The 19,024-nt window shown below is 38.4% G+C and overlaps 1 protein-coding gene across 3 annotated transcripts in view; it reads left to right on the forward strand.

Annotated features, from left to right (window-relative positions):
* Positions 1-10,195: 10,195 nt before the first annotated feature.
* PHF3 (PHD finger protein 3) overlaps positions 10,196-19,024 on the forward strand; it is an 82,792-nt gene continuing 73,963 nt past the window's right edge. For 2 of the 3 annotated variants that reach the window (XM_054569546.1, XM_054569547.1), the window contains exon 1: positions 10,197-10,612. The gene's annotated coding sequence lies outside the window, so the exon portion shown is untranslated. Of the gene's footprint in view, positions 10,613-19,024 lie in introns of all 3 variants that reach the window. The other variant, XM_054569545.1, reaches the window with a different exon arrangement.

Here is a 19,024-nt window from a genome sequence, read left to right on the forward strand (position 1 = left end):
TCCATGCCCACATCAACATTTAGAATTCCCTTATCTGCCAGATTATATGTGATATGGAGTTGGTAATTTTCTGATATATTTATTAACATTTAGCATTTTCTTGAGTCTTGAATATATCTGGAAAATTTCTTGACACAAAGTGTGAGATTGTGATCTGACTTAAATTTTTTTCTCCAATTGTTACAATACTTTCATGGGTTATTTGTGGGGGAGAACTGACATCTTCTTTATATTGCAATTTTTACCTAGAACAAACTATGTCTTTCTATTTATTCCAGTCTTTTTAATTTTTAAAAAATATATTTTATTGATTATGCTATTACAGTTGTCCCAATTTTTCACCTTTGCCCCACTCTGCCCAGTATGCCATTCTTTCCACCAATCTCCTTAGTTCATGAACATTGGTCATGCATATGTTTTTTGGTTACTCCGTTTCCTATACTGTTCTTAACATCCCCCCGTCTATTTTTTACCTACCAATTTGTACTTCTTAACCCCTGCACCTTTTCCTCCATTCTCCCCTTTCCCCCTTCCAGCTGGTAACTCTTTAAATGATCTCCATATCTATGATTCTGTTCCTGTTCTGCTTGTTAGCTTAGTTTGTGTTTTACATTCAGTTGTTGATAGTTGTGAATTTATTGCCATTTTAATGTTCATATTTTTTATCTTCTTTTTAAAATATAGTTCCCTTTAATATTTCACATAATAATGGGTTAGTGCTGATGAACTCCTTTAGTTTTACAGTGTCTGGGCAATACTATATTTACCCTTAAATTCTAAATGATAGCTTTGCTGGATAGAGTAATCTAGGTTGTAGATCCGTTTTTCATCACTTTGAATACTTCTTGTCAGTCACTTCTGGCCTGTAACATATCTTTTGAAAAATCAGCTGATAGTCTTATGGGAACTCCTTTGTAGGTAACTTTCTGGTTTTCTCTTGCTGCTTTTAAGATTTTCCCTTTATCTTTAACCTTTGGCATTTTAGTTATGGTGTGTTTTGGTGTGGTCCTCTTTTCATCCATCTTGTTTGCGACTCCCTGTGCTTCCTGGACTTGTATATCTATTTCCTTCCCCAAATTAGGAACATTTTCTTTCATTATTTTTTCCCAATAAATATTCAACTTTGTGTTCTTCCTTTTCTCCTTCTGACACCCCTATGAATTGGGCGGTACCCCCGAATCGGCATGCTGGTACCATTATCTTAGAGGGTCCTTATTCTATTCTCATTTCTTTGAATTTTTTTCTTCTTGCTGCTCTGATTGAATAATCCTTTCTTCCTTGTTGCTTCCCTGTAGATTTTATGTATTGCACTTAATGAAACCTTCATTACTACCTGAATTTTTTTTATGCTGTTGCAGTACCCAATATATCTTCGACATTCGTTTTCTTTTTAGAAAAATAAGTTTTATTGGTATAAAATTCACATACTGCATGATTTACCCATTTAAAGTATAAAATTAAATTATTTTTAGTAGATTAAGAGATGAGTGTAACCATCATAATAGTTAATTTTAGAATAGTTTCATCACCTTGTAAGAAACTCTAAACTTCTGATCAGATGGTGGCACAGGTAAACGTCTCCCCGCACTACCACATCAAAATTACAACTGAAATATAGAAAAACCATCACTCAGAACTGTCAGAGAATGAGTTGAATGGGAGTCTGACAACTATGGAATTGAAGAAACCAAATCCATCCAGGCTGGTAGGAGAGGCAGAGACACAGAATGGGCTGGTTGCATATCCATGTGTGGTGGATAAAAATTTGGGAGTGATTATTTTGGGAGCAAGGAATCCGATTCGAAACCAGGCCTCCAGCCCACAGTTCCAGTACTAGGAAGGTAAGTCCTCACAACTGACTGCAAAAACAAGCAGGGATTGAAGCAGTTCCTCTTAAGAAACCCACACCCAGATTCTCCTACTCAGACTTACTCTCTCCAGGGTAGCAGCTTGAAAGGTACATACAGGGAGAAATAGAAGTGGCTGGCATCAAGGCAAAATCTGGGGGACTAAAAGGCAGACAGAAGCAATTGTCCCTTTTCTGAACCCTCTTCCCACAGAGCCAGCAGGCTGGTACCATTATCTGAGACTCCTTCAACGTGGTTAACACTGTTTGCCTGCATTGGAGCTCCCCAGAGACTCTGTCCCACCCAACTTATGGGCCCACCCAGCTGCTTTTCCATGTAAATGGCTAGTGTTGGCTCGTGCTTCTCAAGTTCCTATATCCTCTCAAATAAGCAACAGACAGCCTCAGTGAGCCCCAGCCCCTATACCTCTTGCTAAGTGGCCTGGCACTGCACTAGCAGCAAACAGCCTAGATTCATAGCTTCGCTTCCCCTGGGAATCTCCAAGCCTAGCACAAGTAGCAGCCATCTCAGATTGCTCTATAGCTCAGGCGGGTGGCCCCGTACAAAACACAGGTGGGGGCTGACCTTGGCCTGCACCACCCGGGAAACTCCAGAACCTATGCACCCAGTGGATAGCTACAGGCCGTGTCAGAGCACCAGCACTCTGCCCCTGTACAGCTGATCCCCCACAGAGGGTGAAGGTTGGTGGTGGTCAGTGGTCACAGCCAGTCGTTACAACTGACTGGCCTGGGTAAATCCCCTCCATTAATCTGCCAACAGTAATCAAGGCTCAACTACAAGAGGAGGGTGTGCTCAGCCCATATGAAGGGTGCACCTTGAGTATCCAGCTTAGGTGATAAGGGAGACTGCATCACTGGACCCTATAGAACATGGACAACAGAGTAGGAATTGACTGTGGGAGAGGGGGGCGGGTTGGGATGGGTGGTAATGGCAAAGGGGGAAATATTGAGACAACTGTAATAGAATAAACATGATTTAAAAATAAAAAAAATTAAAAAATGTAAAAAAAGAAAAGAATTGCATCTAAAAAAGAAACTAATCAAAAAAGAAGAATCAGAATCCTGGATACCGAGAATGTTTTGATGGCTGCCAGATGGGAGGGGGGTGGAGAGGATTAGTGTAAAAGGTGACAGAGTTAAGAAGCACAAATAGGTAGTTACATAATGGCCATGGGGACATAAAGTATAGGAAATGGAGTCACCAAGGAACTTATACATGATCCATGGACATGAAAAATGGTATGGGGATTGCCTGAGGGACTGGGGGGTGCTGGGTAGAGGGGGTAAAGGGGGATACATTAGGAAAATTGTAATAACATACTCAAATCAATAAAATATAATTTAAGAAAAAAAGAAAAGAAACTCTACAACCTTAGCCATCACTTCTATCACATTTTTACTCCTAGTCTTAAGCAATCACTAATTTACTTTCTGACTCCATTGATTTGCTTACTTTGATGTCAAAAAATGTTGTATTTTCTGACTGGCTTCTTCCATTTAGCATAATGTTTTCAAGGCTCATCTATGTTTTGGCATGTATGGATACTTTATTCTTATTGCCACATCATATTCCATTATGTGGATATACCATATTTTTAAAAATCTATATATCGTTTGATGTACTTTTACCTTGCTTCCACCTTTTGGAATTATGAATAATGCTGTTATGAACATTCAAGTACAAGGTTTTCACGGCCAGATGTTGTTATATGTTTTGGGTATATCCCTAGGAATAGGAGTACCAGATCATATGATAACTCTAATTTTAAGTTTGAAGAATTGCCAGATTTTTTCCAGAGTAGCTGCAGAATTTTACATTGTCACCAAGAGTGTATAAGTTCTGAATTTCCACACCCTCACTGTTAAGGTGGTTGGTGATGCAGGCTGTGAAAGAATTCACAAAGAGAAGAAAGTGCAGAGTGTACTTTCCCAAGGGAGGGAAACGAGTAGGTGTGGAGATGTGCACCAGCTCGGAGAGGTGGGGGCTTTGAGTTTTTACCAGGTAATGGGATGGCTGTACAACAGGATGTCTCAGTTAGGCTGCAGCTTGATTTGATGTTATCTTTGGGTGCAGGGTCTGGTGGTCATTCTGGTCTGGTATGTCCTGTTTCCCAAGTTCCAGGAGCCTCTGCACCTTCAGGGTGTTTCCAGTAATTTTCTAGTCCTGAGGAAAAAAGCTCATAAAACAATTAGGGTCAGTCATCCTGTATGGGGTCCAGTTAGCTTTGGCAAAGAGGGCCTGAGAAAGGGATTTTTGTCCTATTACTCACCAATAATTATTATTTATCTTTTTGATTATAGACATCCTAGTCAGTGTGAAGTAGTACCTCATGGAGGTCTTGATTGGATTTTCCTAATGACTAATATTGAGCATCTTTTCATGTGTTTTTATATCTCCTTTGAAAAAATGCATACATAGATCCTTTGCCCATTTTAAATTGTTAGATGATTTATCTATTTTTATCTATTTATCTATTTTTTTCTTTCGAGCTCGTGCTTTGTTGTCATATCTAGGAATACTCTGTTGAATCTGAGATCATGAAGATTTATTCTCATGGTTTCTCCTAAGAGTTTTATAATTTTAGCTCTTAAATTTAGGTCTTTGATCCATTTTGAGTTAATTTTTGTATGTGGTTTGAGCTATGGGTCCAACTTTATTCTTTTGTGTGTCTATCCAGTTGTTCCAGTACCATTTGTTGAAAGATTTTTTTTTTTAAGTCCTCACGTACATTTATTGATTCTAGAGAAAGAGAGAAGGGGGGTGGGAGAGAGTTATGAGAGAGAAACATGGATTGGTTGCCTTCCACATGTGCCCTGACTGGGAATCAAACCTGAAGCCTTTAGGTATATGGTATGGTATGGTGCTCCAACCAATTGACCCACCTGGCCAGGGCTGAAAAGTCTATTTTTTGTTCCCATTTAATGACATTGAGATCTTTGTTTATAATCAGTTGACTGTGACACATGGGTTTATTTGTGGACTATCAATTCAATTGTCTCATATGTCTGTCTTTATGTAGGAATCATACTATATTAATTGCTGTTGCACTGTAGTAAGTTCTAATATTCAGATGTGTGTATCCTCCAACTTGCTTTTTCTTTTTCAAGATTGCTTTGGCTTGCCCTGGCTATTGTGGCTCAGTGGATTGAGATTGGCCTGTGAATCAAAAGGTTACCCGTTCGATTCCCAGTCAGGCACATGCCTGGGTTATGGGCCAGGTCCCCAGTTGGGGGCGCTCAAGAGACAACCACACATTGATGTTTCTCTCCCTCTCTCCCTCCCTTCCCTTCTCTCTAAAAATAAAATCTTAAAAAAAAGAAAAGATTGCTTTGTCTTCTGTGTCAAGATTTCTTTTAAGTACAGTTTTTCATTTCCTGTATACATAAAATGCATTATTTTTCTTGTTAGTGAAGCAGTTCAGAACAGGCCTCTCCAAGATGTGCCACTTTGGAATGTGAATTATTTTGCGTTGAAGACAATGAGACCCTAAGGGCTCATGAGAATTTATACCTCCCCTCAGAGCATTTAAATTTGGGCTCTAGCCTATAACAAGAGTTATCAACAGAAATAGTGCTTATGACTTACAGGGCAGGACAAACTTTGAATTATTTGAACATCTACTCTTATTGTCCTGTGAACGATCTTCCTTCCCTCTGAAGCCCCAAGGTACCTTACCTCATGGGTTGCTCAGAATGCCATATAGACCTTATTTTAACTTTCTGTTTCTGAACCTCTCATGTATGTAAGCTCTGTCTCATGTATATGGGTTCCTGAAATGCACAAGATTCTCTGGTATTTTTTTGCCTCAAAGGCATACCCTGCATCAGAAATGCTAGATCCTGAATAGACACCTCTCCAAATACGATATACAGATGGTCAATAAACTTATAAAAAGACGCTCAATGTCACTAGTTATCAAAGAAATGTAAATAAAAATCACAATAAGATGTCAAAATGTCTATTATCAATAAATCAATAAATAACAAATGTTGGTGAGGCTGTGTCAGAAAGGGAATGCTCCTACACTATCGGTAGAAATGCAGATTGGTGCAGCCACTGTGGAAGACAGTATGGAGTTTCATCAAAGAATTAAAAATAAAACTGCCTTATGACCCTATGATTCCACTTTGAAAATCTTACAGCATGGATAGCCCTGGAGGATATTATGGGAAGTGAAATAAGTGACTCAGAGAGATAAAAATCATATAATTTCATTTATATATGAAATCTAAAGAACAATATAAATGAACAACAGAAACAGACTCATAGATACAGAAAACAGATGGATGGTTGAGGGATGGGGGTAGGGTTGGAAGACTAAGTGAAAAAGGTGAATTTAAGAAGCACAAATTTGTAGTTACAAGCCCTGACCAGCATAGCTGAGTTGGGTGAACATTGTTCTGCAAAGTAAGAGGTTGCTAGTTCAATTCCTGGTCAGGGCACATGCCTGGGTTGCAGGACCAGTTGGGGTGTATGCCAGAGGCAACCAATTTATTAGTGTTCCTGTATCATATCAATGTTTCTCTTTTTCTCTCCCTCCTCCTCTCTCTAAAAATAAATAAAATAAAAAATATTTAAAAAAACAAATTGGTACTTATAAAATAGTCACTACCTATGGGTTGGGGAAATGGGTGAAAAAGTTTAAAGGGATTAAACAAATTTCCACTTAAAAAGAGTCATGGGAATGTAAAGTACAACACAGGGAATATAGTCAATAATATTGTGATAACTATGTACGGTGCCAGGTGGATACTAGAAATAGTAGAAGGAGTCCTTTGTAAAAGTTTGTGATTGTCTAACCCATTTGCTGTATACCTGAAACTAATACAAATTAATATTAAATGTAAACTGTAATTGGAAAATAAAATTGAGCCCTGGCTGATGTGGCTCAGTTTGTTGGAGTATCATCCTATAGACAGAAAGGCTGTGGGTTCGATTCCTAGTCAGAGCACACACCCATGTTGTGGATTCAAGCTCTGGCTGGTGCACTTACAAGGAGACAATCAATCCGTATTTCTCTCACATTGCTCTCTCCCTCTCTAAAGCAATGAAAAAATGTCCTCGGTGAGGATAAAAAAAAAAAAAAAAGAAAAGAAAAATTTTTAAAAGAGGAAAAAACAAATGCTCTCTTCCCACTCCAGGACAAGTAAAGCATTAATACATGTCTACTGTGCCAACAGCTCTCAAAGCATATACTGGTTGCCTTGTAATTGCCCACTGGCCCTTTTCTCATTCTTCTGAGTCCCTTGAGGCCAAAAACAATACCTTTACTGCTGGAACCCACTGGGATGTTTAATGGAATAAATAAATAAAGGGACAAAATAGTTATGGGTTGGCAGGGAGAGTAATATAGAGGGGCTGAGAGAAATAGGTTTGCTCCTTCCCTGTACCTCAGGAGTTGCTGAGGTCTACAAAGGTGCTTTTATGCCTTACATAGTCCTGGTGCATGGGTAAGCTTTGTTTGCTTGTCCCAGCCCCTCTAGGATTCTCTGAACTCTGGTATGCTTTGCAAACTATTTACCCAGGGATGGTGCATGAATTCCCTTTCCATCCATTATTTTCTGCTGAGAGCCAGAGTATTTAGGAGCCCTCTTTCTGGAGAAAGCAGGTAAAGAATTGTGTGGGAAGGGAGCAAGCCTGCCATAAGGACAATGTATTCTGGGTTAAGTCTCTAAATTTTACAATGACCTTATTAATAAAATGAGTTCAGGATATTTTGACCCCACTGTTTTGATCCCATGTTTAAGGAAAAAAAAAAATTACACCTATCTAAATTAACACGAAAGTGTATTGGTGTATAAAGAAAGTGCTTCCCAGAGAAAAAAAATCATTAAAAATTAATATTTTTATTGACTTTCTGTTCACTAAAGTTAACGCTTCCATTCCCACTGCTCAGCCCCCTACCATCTTTAGTGAACTGATACTGTGGAGAACAATGTTTCAGCAATGGGACACATATTTCATACAAAATTAACTTTTGTATCTGTGTTGTGAGGTGTCTTCCATGGCCTCTCTTCCAGGTTCAATTTTTCTGGGTTAAGTTTACAAGATCCAAATTTTGTCAGTTTTTGTTTTTTCATAATTTTCAAGTCAATTACACACATATTGTCAGTTTTAGCCATTGTTACCTTGTTTTCTATTAGATTTAATTTTGAGTTAACTTGGAGGTTTCAATGTTACCAATACAACCTGATTTTTTGATAGGTCTTTTAACTAAAAGTGTCCTCCATTCAGTAAGAGCCATTCCACCTGTTATTATGCTGATTCTGTCTTTCAGCAAAGTTTGTATGGATTGGGTAAAAGACAAATAGTTTGTGTTTATATCTGGAAGCAAAAACCAAAGATCATTAATGGACAAATATGAATCTGGACTCTTGGCTGGTTCAAAATAACAGAATCAAAATACTGTGATTTGAGCCAAACTTGTTGGCTTTTTTAGGATTAGAAAACTTTGTTTTATAAATGGGACAGGCTCCTGTCCTACACTTTCTTACTTCCATTTTGATTCTTTGATAAATTTACTAAAATTTCTCTAACATTGTAAGTTTCCCCCAGCTCATCTAAGGGAATTTTCCATCTAAAGATTTTTCATTCAAGCTCTACCTATTGAATTCCTTTAGGGTTGGATTTTATTTATAATAATAATCTTATTCTTTCCTAAAGGCTTTTTCAAATTTCACACTGAGGTCCAGAAAAGGAATAAGAATAAAATTAGATTTATTTTTGCAATTCATTCCACACTTTCCAAATAAAAAACATTTTTAAAAACAAATTTATTTATTTTTAGAGGGGAAGGGAGGGAAAACGAGAAACATCAGTGTGAGAGAAACAGGGACCAGTTATCTTTCTTGTAGACCTTGACCAGGGATGAACCTGCAACCCAGGCATGGAATACAATTGGTGACCTTTTTCTTTGCAGGACGACACCCAGACCACTAAGACATGAGTCAGGGCTAAAAAACATTTTTAAATTACTTATTTCTTTTTCCTTCTCAATAAACATTATAAAAAAGATTGTAGAACAAAGTTTTGAGGGATTGATGAGCCAAGGTAGGGGTTGGAATTCTAGAATTCAAGTAGAATTAGGACAATCTAAGTCTCCTTTGTGGCAGAGCATTTGGAATTGGGAGTGCTAGTAATACCGGAAGACTGGAGAGAGTACAGAAGAGATCTTCACCACGTGCCTGCACGATATTATTCTACTCTGCACAAATCTTAAAATGTGGCCTGTGGTTGGTTTGAGGCTTAAATCAGCAAATAAAGGTTTTAGAAGAGCACATAGGTGCTGGCTGTCATTCTTTAGAGGGTACTGCAATGGTCCCTGCAGATAGCAGGCACAATTCCTGTCCTTAAGGGGCTCATTTTGGTCAGGGTGATGACTAGCCTCACGGTGCTTGCTAAGGGCTGAGAGATAGGGGTCTACCCAAAGCTACCGTAGGAAGCCAATAAACTGGACCCACTCTTGAAAATTACTGAGAGACATTGAAGAGCTTTTGTTTACATGGGTTAGTTACAGTTATTGACATTTACCCTCTTAGAAATTAAACCTAAGGGAAAAAAATTAAAAATAACAAAACTCACTGTTATCCCAGATTGTATATTATTAAAAATACACTTTGCCAAAATTTAAATTATGGGAAATTTAAATTCTGGGAATTTAAATTTTGGCAGTTTTAAATTGTTGCAAACTTCAACATGTGGCTTAGGAGGCGGCTGAATTCTCATCCTTTTATCTGCATTTAATCGGTTTCTACGTATTGTTTGGTTTAAGCAGATGATGAAAACCTGGCTTTATATACACATGCAGTTGCAGAAGAACTGAAGATTCTCTGAAAGGTCTTGGGGACCTCTCAGGGGATCCTGTGGCCACACTTTGGGAACTGCTGACTTACATGAGGAATGTTTCTTGGAGGAGGTAGCTTGAGTCCTGAAGTAGATCAGCTATCGAGATGGTTAATAATGGGACTTCAATTCAGAGCCTGCAGATTCTGGGGCAAAGGGCTTAACTACTACAACCACCTCCACCATTCTTAAACACATAACGAAGTGATAAAAAGTACCTGGAAGAGTAATTTGCCCATTAATATTACATTAATTATGAAGCCTTAGTGCTTATTACAACCGAGAAAAAGAGACCACCTACTTGCCTCTCGCTTACCAGTGGGTGCCCGCGAGGTGAAAGCTAGAATCCCGCGGGCGGTGCCTGGTCCCTTAGAAGCCTTGGAATGGCGCGGAAGCGCGCTGGAGCGCAGCCGCCCCCGGCCCCGCCGAGGCGCGGAGGCGAGGCGTCGCGGCGCCGCGCACCAGGGCCCACAGCGCGCAGGCGCGGCGGCGGCGGCTCAGGCCGCGGCCCGGAACGGTAAACAGTGGGGTCACGTGACGCAGGCTTCGCTTTTACCCCCGCGCCGCCGCCGCAAGCCCATGGCTGTGGGGTCTCGCACCGTAGCGCAGTCCTCACGAGGCGGGCGGTCCTCGGGCTCTGGGCGGCGGCGGCTGCAACGAGGATAAAGAGGGCGGCGCAGAAGCCAGGAAGGTGTCGTCAGCAGCAGCCGCCGGACCCCGTGAAGAAAAGAGGCTGTGGCAGCGACGCCGACGTCCTGCGCGTACCCCCTCTCCGCGGCACCCACCGGGCCCCCTCCTCCTCCTCCTCCTCCTCCTCCTCCGCGGCGGCGGCGGCGGCGGCGGCGGCGGCGGCCATCATCTTCCTCTTGCTGCCAGTGGTAGCGCTCGTCTGGCGGAGCTGGGTGAGTTGCGGCTCTGGCCGCGGCCAGGGAGACGGGCAATCCTCCCCTCCCCCATCCCTTTCCACACGCGCGACGCTTCGGCTGCTCTCCCCGCCCCTCCCGCGGCGGACACTCCGCGCCTTTCTCCCGCGCGGCGGGGAAATCTTTCTGGCCTCTTGCGCAACGTCCTCGGCCTACCCGGGCCGCGCCTCTGCCGCCCGGGACCGTTTGGACCGCGGGCTGGGGAGGGAGCCGCGGCGGCGAGGTCGCCAGGTGGAGGGTCGGGACCGCGGTCTTTCCCCGGCTCCTGCTCCCGGGCCTTCGGGGGTGAGTGTGCCCCACCGCCGCCGCGCGGGCACGCAGGCCCGGAGTCACGGCGGGTGCTGCTGGGAAGGCCAGGCCTGCAGGCCCCCAACCCGGCCCTTCGGGCCTCTTTTCTCCAAGGGAACCCCGACATCGATCTTTGGGCCCTGGATCCAGGTAGCCAGGACTGGCCTTTGCTGTGAGGCTGAGTCCGGTTCCCGCTTGTGGAGATGGGGAGTTGGCGCTCCATCCATCCTCCTTTTGCCGCGCGCTTTTGTGCCCAGGACCCAAACTGTCGACGCCTTTAGCTTAGATTGAAAGGATAAGCCTAGAACCTGACCTTCCGATAATACGTGTAATTTATTGAACCACTCGTCGATGCGTGCGTGTTTAATAGTGCTAAATAACTAATCACCTGACACGGGGGGGAGGCGGGGACGAGGGAGATTGGGAGGGAATGCTGGAACCGCGCACAGTCGAGTCCCCTTCTTGCCCCATGCAATGCTTTGCCTGGTCCGATGATCATTTCCTAGACTTACGATTCGAGGTAGTTTGGGTATGATTTTGGGTGCTTTTCAAGAATCATTCGCAGAAAATGATCATGGATAGTGATTAATGTAAGTGACAACAACGCTTTAATTTCTGCCTAGCCCTAATTAATCTTCATTACATGTAGAGATGCTTAATTTACAATTAAACACAGGTAATTGAACGTTCCCCATATAAATTTACCATCTTATTTTAAGCTAAAAAAAATTATACAGTAAACTACTTAGGGAGTACTTAAGTAACACATTGTTCTAATCGGTTATTATTTGGGGGTTGAAATTGTTTTCTTTTTTTCCAAACTAGTTGTTTGAGCTCTTCCAGAATTACGCCTCTGTTTATTCATTTCCTACTATTTTTTATTCATGAATAAAGTGTTTGGGATTGTGAAATTGTATGTGGATGTGTGTTTGTGGTGTGAAAGTGACATGAGTCAAGGAATCAGGAAGTCTTTGTAGCATTCTTTTATTTTTGAATTTGAATCTTCATTCCAGAGCATAAAAGGTGTTGTGTAAAGATTGTTATTTGGAATAGTAATTTTTAACATTCACTGCCACTTAGAATATTTAATTATTTTTTCTTCCCAGTTCTTCTGGTTACTGGCCATATGTTAATTTCCCTTCCTCATCAGTCATCACTATTACTGTTTTTAACTGCATGTTCCATTTTCCCATGATAGTAACAGAATTTTGGGGGGATCTTTTTAGGAGCTGTTATTTCTCTGTTTAAGCCACACACAGTTAAGTCGATTCTTTAGCAGCAGAAAGTGGGCCACTTTTAAAGTATGTGGAATTACAATCTTAGATATTGAGCTTTATTTCATAGTTATACTGGTGATTTGTCAAAAAGATAAAAAATGAGTTAGTGATAGCGCCAGTTTTCCCATTCTTTGTATGCTTTATAGGTCCATTTATTGAAGAGCATGAAAATAAGTTTTATACTGTTTTTGCATCCATTGGGAGGATAGTGAACTTCCTTCTTTATCACACTGAATTAAGCATTCCATGCTGTTTGGATAGACCTCAGTTAACTTTAGCTAATCCTGTGATACTTTCATCTGTTGCCTATTCAGATACCTCAAATCTGTAAATGTAGATAAAAAAATAGCTTTACTTAAAATGTAAATTTCAGGATAGAAAAAAATTGAAAAGAAATTGTCTATATTATTTAAAACTATATTATTAAAATATAAATTGTTTTTAACATTGGTATCAGGAAAGGTTAATCTTTACTTATGTAATAGCTTATTAATAAAACGATTAAATTTGGAAGGCAGTAAAAGACAATTTAGATTAATGCAAAATTATCTTTGAGTTTAGGCTTTATGTAATATGGATTATACTTGGGAAAATTGGTGAATGTAAATTATGTATACAGTTCTGTTTGGGGGGTACTAAAATGTAGGTAATGGTTATCTTCCTTGACACGGTAATAAGGTGTTTGCTTTTTGGTACATTTTGCTCTCTCAAGTGCACCACTTTGTCTTTAGGAAGATTTCTTGCAAAATTATTTTTACATAATTTTTGTATGAAGGTCTCGACTGTTTTTGGGGGACAATGAATCTTCGTGATTAGTGTCTCAAGTTTGTGCATTACCCATAACTATTTCACTGCACAGTGTAGGGAGTTCAGGGTTTTGGAGTGCTGTTTTCTAAATATTTTCATTCATCTACATTGCAAGAATTCTGACAATTGGCTGCTGGATTTCTTTTCTTGAGCTTTATTTCTCTCACTTATTCTTGGAGTACCCCCCCTCCCCCCAATAATTCTTGATAATCTTTGCAAAAGCATAAACTTTTTTTTTTTAACTATAAAATTCACTTGGCATGTTGTTACACATTTGTGAAACTAGCATTGAAAACAGTAAAAAAAAATTCTTTTTTAAAATTTTTGCCCTTTGATTACACAGAGAAAGATACTGAGAATATTGATTTGATTCAAAATATTTGAGACCCACATGCTGTTGTACTCAAGGAACATAGTCTAAATTGAGAGACAAGATTTAAAGAAATGAGGTGTTACATTGTATTAAGAGTTAAAAGCCATTGTATGAAGAATTGCCAAATGTATAGACTGGACAATTCTATGTGTTGTATATTTAAATTTAGGTCATCTTTTAATGGTCAGGGGATTTGAAATTTTTGATTATTTGTATAATAAAGAGGGGACAAAGGGAAATAGTTAAGTAAAAACTTAAATAGTACACAGAAATTTTAATCTCTTAGCACAGTCTATTAGACTGCTTTGTGTGGCATTACAGATTGTACAGAAAGGCTAAACTTTAGAGTTTGAATTTATTCATCATTTGTGTGAGCTGGCCACATGGAAACATTCTAAAATTGTAGACTGAAAGTAAATTGCAAAGTTTGTAGTTGATAATTTGTAAAATATTTATACTCATTGAGGCTAGCCATTTTTTTTTTTATGTGTAGGGAGGGAGGGGCTAAATGCATATTTCCTCATTTATTTTGGAAGAAGAGTACATCATTTCGTTTACAGTATTTTTAAAGGTTTCATTAATGATGTATTAACAACATAAAAATTAATATGTTATGCAAGTAGGGTGCATAAAATACAGTAGTTTAAAAGTATAGACTTTTGAATCATACCTGTCTGGTTTGTGATTTAGATATACTGGATATGTGACCTTAAGCGAATTATATAATGGTTGGATATCAGTTTGTTCATCTGTAAAGCAGAAATAATCATTTCAGTTACCTCACAGTGTTGTTGTGAGGAACTAATGAGATAATGCCCAGGGCCTGGCACATAGTACATGCTAAGTACATCCTAGTTTGAACTATTATGACCTAGGCCGTAGTTTTAATGATGAGCTACTTCCACTGTTTTCATGGTTAATTCAAACTGCTAATGTTTCCCATAATGTCAGTAGAATATGGCTGTAAACTTTGAAGTTAACTCTTTTAGTACTGTTGGTTAGTGTAATTCTGCTTTGGGAAATTTCAACTTGTACTTGATAGTTCTTTTTCTAGGTTCTTAGGTCTGCTTTGGTATTATTAAGGCAGACACCTTGCATGACTTTGTATACGAATTGTGTCATATCACATGGCATAATTATTTAGTGATTTTTCCTTGACTCTACACTGGAAGCATAACCTATTATCCTACCATACCATTAAAAAACTGACCTTTGTGTCAGAGTGGATTTGAGTCCTATCTCTGTCACTTGTTTACTCTGTAATATTGGGTGTAACTTTGCTAAGCTTTAGCTGCTCTCTTATAAATTGAGAATGTAATAGTACCCTCCTAACTCTAGTTGTGAAGATTAAATTACATTATGCATTTAAGTTTAGCGCGGTACCCGGCACGTAATAAACATTCAGTGAATTTAACTTTATAAAGAGGTAATTTAGGGTAGTGTTAAATACATTGACTTTTGAATGAAATTCTGGGTTCAGATTTCATCTCCACCACTTACTGTATCAAAATAATTTAATCTCTCTGATCCCAATTTTTTATTTGTATAATTGGGATTATAATACATCATTGGTGTGAGGATTACATTAAAAAATGTATAGCAGAAGTTCTTAATCAAGACACTATTTTTTTGGCTGTTAATTCTTTGTTGCGGGGATTTAGCATCATAGTATACTTACAGATGTCAGCATGCCCTCTCCAGTTGTGATGACCAAAAATGTCTCCATACATGGCCAAATGTCCTCTGGGTGGCAGAGTCACCTCCGATTAAAAATTAATGTAAAGCATGGAAACAGTTCTTGGCATGAGGTTAAAACACATTAAACTTTGTTATCATTAGTAGTAGTGGTGCTTTTATTTTTCTTCTTCTGCTACTACTGCTGCCTGTTAGAAATTTGTTCATTATAAGCATGCCTAATGAATTGATGGTTTAACTTAAACTATGATGTAGGGGCTGGAAGGCACCAGTGCCTTGCAGTTAGATCCTTGCCTGGGTTACTTACTGTTCCTCTTATGCATGGATCACTTTCTCATTTCAGGTTTTGGCTCACATGTTTCCCAGTTAGCAGGTACTTCATTTACCGTCATACACAGAATGCCCTCCTTATCGCCTCCATCACTGTTACCCTCTTTAGTTTTTTTCCCCTGGATTTCATAATTTCCTGATATATATTTGTCCCCCCTTTCATGCCAACTCCATACTCACCCAACTATAGACTGCATGAGACAGCTTCCAAAAAGATAACCTGTTAGAGCCTTTAATTGCTTTAGTGATTTAACTTTAGGTTTATATGTACTGGTTTTTTTTTTTTTAAGGAGATAAGGTGTATAGTTTTACTTTGAATATGTTTCTCAAAAGTTGAGCTATTCAATTTTAATTTACTCTTAAGTTAAAGGGGATCTTTGTAGAAGTGTTTTTGTTGGTGCTTTTTAAATCATTTTACATTCTATTCATACATGAAATACTTAGAAAACAATGTGTGCTAGTTTCATGAGTAAACTTAATTTGGCTCAAGTATAGTTCTCTGAGAGTTCAGATGAAACAAGCATTTTAAAGTAGGAACTATCTCTGGACTCAGATTAAATTTTATTCAGATATTAGTACTGATACGTGTTTGAGTCTCTCTATCTAAATGGCCCATTAGGATCAAACTCGGCCATTCATAGTTAGCACAGGCTGTTCCCTTTGCCCGAGTCTCTTTTGAACCTTTAGAAGCCTCACACATCACCTGCTTAGTTTTTCTTGGTCTCATGATTTTCACCTTCCTCTGTGATACTATCTGTAGCCCCTAACAACATTTAACATATTTTGTGATGTTTACATGTTTTGTTTTTATGTCTATTCTCTATTTTGGACTGTCAGTTTTTTGAGTTTGAGACTGGGGTTTGTTTAGTACCTATGATGCTTAATAAATACTTGAATGAATGAGTAATTTTGAATTAAGCAGACTATCCAGTTTTCTGACTTAGATGGATACATTTTATTGTCTGTAAACATGAGGTATAACTGTGAACCCAGAAATAATTTTGGGTTTTAGCATATATGTACTGATTTGATTGGATGTGTTTACATATTGTTAGTCACTTAAAACACACTCTAGATAGCCCTGACTGAGTAGCTCAGTTGTCCTGATATACCAAGATTTCAGGTTCGATCCCCAGTCAGAGCACATACAGGAATCAACTAATGAATGCATAAGTGGAACAACAAATGTTTCTCTCTTTCTCTCATTTCCTCACTCTCTAAAATCAATAAAAAAAATACACCCTAGATAGACTTGTTATGTTTTAATTATTAAATTTATAACCTCAGCTTGGCTGTGGCTCAGTGGATTGAGTGCTGGCCTGCAAACCAAAAGGGTTGCTGGTTCGATTCCCAGTCAGGGCACATGCCTGGGCTGTGAGTCAGGTCTCCAGTAGGGGGTGTGTGAAAGGCAGCTACACATTGATATTTCCCTCTTTCTCCCTCCCTTCCCCTCTAAAAATACATAAATAAAATCTTTAAAATAAACTTTAAAAAAAGAAATGTTAACTTTGTTATATCAGTCTTTCTCAGTGTTTGACCCTGGAAGCCTTTTTTCTGATATGCTTATTTAAATCCAGGAAAGCAAATTTGTAAGTCATTCTAGTTTTGGCAAAAAAAAATACTGGAAAGTTTGGTTCACCCATCTTATTTACAGTATGCTTTACTATTTTTTTCTTAATTGATCTTTAAGGACTAAATAATTGTCTACTATTGAGATTTAAAAATCTGCCATAGGCTCTGAAGATATTTTTAGTAAAAAGAGTTTTGGGACTATTAACTAATAGCTGTATTAATGAAAAAAAAAAGGTGTATTGCTCTTCTAGATTGCTTTGAATGAGCTGGTGGTCCTTATAGCTTTGTGATTTCAAGCTGTGTGACCTTAGTTTCTGAATGTTCTAAATGTTCCCACCACTTGAAAGCATACACAGACTAGTTGGGGCAACAGAAAGGCTGAAAGTTTGTAGAATTTACCAGAAACATGATGTTACAATAATGAGTGCATTTTCAGGAGTTGAGCATACCATTTTTAGAGGGGTGTTACCTTTTTTCCCCCTCTAGAGCTGGATTTCTTTTTTTTCTTTTTGATTTTTCTGAGGAAAAAAGATGACTAATTGGGATGCTGATCTGAAGAGGAGGTAGTTTTGGCTTGTTATGAACTTTGGGTTCGAACACATTCAGCTACACAAATTTATTGGTCATTTTATTTTTTGTAATTTTGTAAAAGATTTAACAAACACTTTGGAAGTTATTTTTAATTACCAAAAATTTATTATACTAAAATTTTTTTGGAACTTGAAAACAGTGGGAGTGTTGGTGATGTATAGATTTTTAGGGAATTAAAACTTTTCCTGACTTTCCATCAGCATTGTAAGCTGTAATTTTCTCTTACTGTTATAATTAGAGAATGCATGTAAAATAAACAGCAAGTTATCAGAGAGTTAATGTTTTGTTATTTCAGGGCTTTATTATTTCAGTATATTGTAGAATTTGAGAAGAAATACTGACATCCTTCTATTTAGGAGAGGTTTGATTTTTGTAAGAGTGAGATAATTTTCTCCTTTTTAAAAAACTTAAAATTCAGTTACAGTAACCTGCATCCATTTAAAATGAACAGACTGATGAATATTGGTGGTTATATACATTCATAAAATTACTACCACAATCAAGATTTAGGATCATTTCATTATAAATTTTAAAGTTACCTTCCTGTTTCTTTGTAGTCCATCCCTCTCTTATTCAAGGCCCCAGGCAACCACTGATTTGATCAAAAATTATGAAAAATTGTTTTTAAAGAAGAGCTTTTGATAATAGTCAAATCTAGTCAATTTCTACCTCTGTAGCTCAGTGTGTAAGGGTTGTGACCATGGGCTGTGGAGCCTTGAAACCTGTATTTGAATCTTGGCTCTGTTTTGTGACTTTTGGGGAAGATATTTAAATTATTTAAATGATTTTGTTTTTGAAACAATAGTCTATTAGTTTGATTGGGACTGAATTAGTTAAATGAAGGTAAAATGTTTAGCAGCATATAATACACATCCGGTAAATTGTAGAGTATCTGTGTACTTCCTCTTACCTCATTTTATAGGGAAAAGAATTCAAGGAGAGTTTGAGGAAATTTTGGTACATTTGGGGCTAATCTAAAAGAACTTTGAATTTTGCTTAATTAGAAGAATTTTCTAGCTAACTGAATATTACTAAATTTTTTGTTGACTTCCCTGCCCCCTCATCCCTTCAGTTTTCTCAATATTGAAAATAATTCAACTTTCTATAATTAAGGTACCTCTAAAGTACAAAATGACTTTGGCTGTATGTAGGTACATTTCAAATATGAGACTAGCTTGAAATCTGTATGGACCCCATATAACTCACTAAAATAAATTTAAGTCTCTCATATGTTGTTTTGTCATTTATCTCATTTTATCCCAAAGGGCCCCCCCCATGTGTGTATGTGCACATATGTGCCTGCGCGTGTGAGGTTGAGTTTTGATTTATTAGGTTTAGTTAATAGTTTCCACTTTTTTCCCCTCCTACCCACACAGAGAAAAAACTTTCTCTCTCTATATTACCTTTCTTTAAATGCTTTGTAAATATAACAAGACTATTTTGCAGTTTTAATGTGTA

The sequence above is a fragment of the Pteronotus mesoamericanus genome, unplaced genomic scaffold (genome assembly GCF_021234165.1).
Source record: "Pteronotus mesoamericanus isolate MK-2021 breed Mesoamerican mustached bat unplaced genomic scaffold, CSHL_Meso_final contig_20, whole genome shotgun sequence".
NCBI lineage: Eukaryota > Metazoa > Chordata > Mammalia > Chiroptera > Mormoopidae > Pteronotus > Pteronotus mesoamericanus.